The sequence below is a fragment of the Elephas maximus genome (genome assembly GCF_024166365.1).
Source record: "Elephas maximus indicus isolate mEleMax1 chromosome Y unlocalized genomic scaffold, mEleMax1 primary haplotype SUPER_Y_unloc_1, whole genome shotgun sequence".
Taxonomy (NCBI): domain Eukaryota; kingdom Metazoa; phylum Chordata; class Mammalia; order Proboscidea; family Elephantidae; genus Elephas; species Elephas maximus.
The window spans coordinates 2794493-2799445 of record NW_026060237.1 but is presented as its reverse complement, the minus strand read 5'-3'; positions in this window follow the sequence as shown (position 1 = coordinate 2799445).

Genomic DNA, 4953 nt, shown 5'->3' with positions numbered 1-4953 from the left:
GGCTAGAGCTCTGGGCATACTGTTCAATACAAATGGCAAAAGCAGGCATCCTAGCTTTGTTCTTGGCAGTAGTGGGGTGCTTCTAGTATTTCTCTATTGAATGTGATGCTAGTTTGGGGTTTTTAATAAATTTACTTTTGAGGTTAAGTATGCTTCTATTTCTAGTTCAAGGGTTTTCCTCATGAAAGGCTGTTGGGTTGTGTCCAGTTTGCTTCTGCACTGAGATGATGTAAATTTGCTCTTCATTCTCTCAATGTGCTGTATTATGCGTATGAATTTTTATATATTCAGCCAGCTTGTATGATGGGAATACCTTCTGTTTCAACATGGACTATAACCCTTGTAATTATCTGCTGGATTTTGCTAGCATTCTCCTCAGGATTTTTGCGTGCATGCCCGTGAAACGTATTTCTCTGTAGTTGTTTTGTTGTTTCCCTACTGGCGTATTTTTCTAGCTTTGATATCAGTGTTAGACTCATAGAATGAGATGGAAAGTGTTCTCTAAGGTGGTGCTTTTGGAAGACCTTTACTTTGCTTCCTCTCTTGGTGTTTTACTGTCTTTATCGCAGTGCAACTTTTAAATTTTATTCTGATTTCTTCTGCATTTTTTCATTTTCCTTCTTGATGGTTTCCCTTCAAAGTATGTTAACACCTTAAGTTTAGAAAACCTTCATCGTACCTTAATACTAATTTAGTTTTAGTACTATAAAGTTGTCCATCTTTTGGGTATGCTGTTATTGTCACACATTACATCTGAACATAATGCAAGTCTAATACCATATGCATGATAATTGTTTTGTACAGTTTTCCTTAAGTAATATAGGAATCAAAAGAGTCATTTCAAAGGAACTACAACAAAATGGTTTTATATCTTAATTCTACTTATGTATAATTTATGCATACATATGTGTATTACATGTGTGTACATATGTGTATTTTTATTGTTATAAATATACTCATATAATTATACTTCAATATCTATCCTCATTTTTCAGCAGTTATATTCTTTTCCCAACTCCCTTTGTGCTGCCTTCGTCCACATATTACACATATATTAACTTTGTATATAGCATTGGTTCAACAATGCATGTCATTTCATATGATTTGTTTTAAAAGAAGAGGGTAAAGAAGGTCACACATGCATTTTTAAAATATGCATTTTTAAAGTGATCTTTGTCTGTATTGAGTTACTCTTTTAGTCTTTCTCATGAGAGAAGAGTTGGAGATAAATTCTCTCCATCTTCTTTGAACTGGAAATTTTTTAATTGGCAATAATTTTTTTAAATTATGCCTTTACCGGATAATAGGTCCTTGGTTGACATTTTTGTTTCCTTTGATAACTTCAGACACTATCCCTCTGCCTTCTAGGATGTAATAATAATGATATTGTTCAATAATTTTCCAACTGATCACCTTCCCTTAGAATGGAGACAAATACGGATCTCTTTTACCTGGCTGGCCAGATAGCTGTCTTTCAAATAGCTTGACATAGACAAATAAAGGCTTCCAGCATTTTATCTGCTTGCTGAAATATATTAAATACTAATCTATCAATTCCTGAAGGCTTGTTTGTGTCAATTTCTTTCTTCAGTACCAGCAGTTTTTCCTCATATGTAACCTCCTGTTTGGTTGAACATTTACTACTCCTCTTGGTACAGTGACTGTGTATTCCTGACATCCTTTTTGTTGCTTCTTGTTCCATTCAGTTTTTTTTCCCATGGAATACTTCAATATTGCAACTTGAGTCTTTTCTGTTTTTTCTTTTAAAACATATGAATGTTTGTTTGTTTTCATTCCAGGACTTCGCATGTTTTGGAGCCCTGGTGGCTCAGCAGTTAAGACTCTGCTGCTAACCCACAGGTTGGCATTTTGAATCCACCAGCCACTCCTTGGAAACCATATGGAGCAGTTCTCATCTGTCCTATATGAGTAAGAATTTACTCAATGGCAACAGGTTCGCACATTTCTTTACACAGGAAAACCTGTAAAAGCCAGAACCTGGGAAAGACAGAAACCGTCAGAGAAGGAACACTCAAATATTTTCCACTAAGATGAACAAGAGAAAAGTGGTAAGACTGCACCTCACTGAGAGAGTAGTCATAGCGGCCATCCTGTCTCATTCCTGTTCTCAAGTGGGAGACTCTCAGTCTTCTCCATTTAGTGTCATGCTGGCTCTTGGATTTTTATAAAAGCATCTTATTCACGCTCAAGAATCTCCCTTCTACACATATACTATGACAATTTATTAGGAAAGGGTGTAGAATCTTATCAAATGCCTTTTCTCCATCTATTGAGATGATCTTGTAGTTCCGTTACTTTGCTGTCATTGTGGTGTATTACACTGATAAATTATACAATGGTAAATCATCATTGTGTACCTGCGATAAATCCAAATTGTTCATGTTGTATAATTCTTTTAATATGTTCCTGTTTTCTGCTCACCAGTATTTTATTCAGAATTTTTTTGTGTATATTCATGAGGGATACTGGTGTATTTTTTTTGTTTCATTTTGTTGTCTCCTCTCTGGCTTTGAAATATGGGAAATATTCCCTTTATAGAATGAAGTTTAGAAGAGTTTGAGGAAGAAGGTGTTGCTTTTTCTCTGAACATTTGGTAAAGTCCCCCAGTTAATTAATTTGGTCCCAAGATTTCTTGTTGCTGGAAGGTTTTAGCTTCAATCTCTTCTCTCATGAGTTTGTTGAGATTTTCTACCTCTTTTTTGTTAGCTTTTAGGTAGGTTATGTGTTTCTAGGGATCAACCCGTTTTATTTGCGTTTCAAATTTGTTGGGATACGACTTTTATGGTGGTCCATTGTCCTTTTTTATTTCTGTTGTGTCTGTTGTAATGTCTTCAGTTTCATTTCTTTTTTTTTTTATTTGCATCCTCTGACTTTTGTCAGTTTAGCTGAAGATTTGCAAATTTACCGATCTTTTCAAAGAACCAACTTTTGGCTTTGTTGATTTTCTCCATTGTTCATCAGTTCTCCATTCATTTATTTCTGATTTGATTTCTATTTACCTCAATTGAAATGCTTTTTCATCTCTGTCAAAAATTATTGGTCTCTGTTGGGTCAAGATGATGGAGAGTAAGATGCTTCCTGTGGTCCGATTTAACAAAAGCCTGAAAAAATAAGTGAAATGAATGTGTGTCACAATGTAGGAGCCTTGATCATCATAGACAAAGTTAAGGAGTCACACTGAGCAATAGGGGGAAGAAATGTCAGTTGTGAGATATCCAGAACCTTGTGGGCTAAGTTGCCAGGCACATTCAGGCCAAAGCAAATAGCAGCACTTGGGACTTGTTTCTCCATGACAGGCAGCGGAGAGTCTGCAGAAGCTTCCAGAGCTGAGGGGAAGCAGCACTGGACCTTTGAAATTTAAGTGCAAGTGTATAACCTACTACATGGGGTCAAAATAACCCTACCTCCTTCAGGACTTTGACAGCAGACAAGTGCTAATTTCCCCTCACCCACCCCCGTCCCAGCTATGCTTCTACACCAGATCTGGGAATATTCAACAAATGCCAATCTCCCTATGCCAGAACTGAGGGCAACACTCACCCAAACCAGTCCTGCAGCTTCAGAAAAAAGGAAAAAAAATCGGCAAGCTCCCTAAACCTGGAACCCAGGACAGTCCTTGCCGAAACCAGTCTTGAACCTCAAAAATAGACACACACTGCCAAGCCAGGAACCCAGGGCATGTACTGCCCCTTTGCCTAGGCACTGACATAAGGTGAGTCCATGAAGTTACAATACCCTTCAACCCTGCCTAGACCTGTGTAGGATGATTCAACATTGCAGGCCCTCATTAATGCCAAGCACCCTAAGCTGGGAACTCCAAACCATCCACCCGTAACCAAGTCTAAGGCTTTAAAAATATGCCACGCTTCCTAAGCCACACACTCACACCAGGTACTGTCCCTAAGCCTAGGCACTGGTATAAGGGGTCCAGGGACTTGTTACACCCTCCATCCCTGCCTAGACCTGCATGAGCTGATTTAACAGTGAGGGCCCTAATTTACATAGAACAATAGGGCATGTAACTAAAGCCTATTTTTACTGCGGAAGCCAAGGGGGAGTTGCAGATTCATGACATTGGACATTACCGTGTCCATTAAACGGGGTACTCACCTACCCACATAAGAGACCTGAGTGCTGGTGACAGTGCCTGTTCCACTGAGCTATAAATGACAGGGTTCCAGGAATAAGTGGTGCCTCCTTATTGCCAACAGCACTGGGTAACCAAAGTCTGGTTGCAAAACCAACCCACCTACACACTCTAGGGGACAAGGATATGTCTTCCACCCAGGCACTCAGGGACAGCTGTTGGCTCTGAGCCTTCCTGAGCATATATGCCCCTACTGTAACCAGATGCCTGTACCCACTCCAAACACCCTTACATATCTCTGCTCATCTAGTACTTTAGGTTAGAGCCTGCAACACATACTCGGGGCTGATGACATGAACGCCTGAGCTGAATCTGCACAAGAAAAGTAAACAGACCCCTGAACTCACATACCTAGTGACAGGACCTGAAACCTTCGAAGACACCAATAACAAAAATAGCTCTCATGCCCAGCCACATACTTGGATATATCTGACAAATCTAAAAGCTAGGACACAGTAAGCAAACATACAATAAATAAATATAATAACTTATTGATGGCTCAGAGACTGGAGTCAATATCAAACCACATAAAAAGCCAGCTCAAGATGGCTCCAGAGGGTGATCAAAGAACGAGGAAATCCTCCTGATCAAGGAAATTTCTTGGAATTACCAGAATTAGAATTCAAAAGATTAATATTCAGAGTTCTTCAAGAGATCAGGAAGGATATCAGGCAAAACTATGAACAACCCAAGGAACACACAAAAATAGCAATAGGGGAATTCAAGAAACCAATACAGGAACAGAACAACAAATTTAACAAGCCGCTAGAAACTGCAGAGAGATA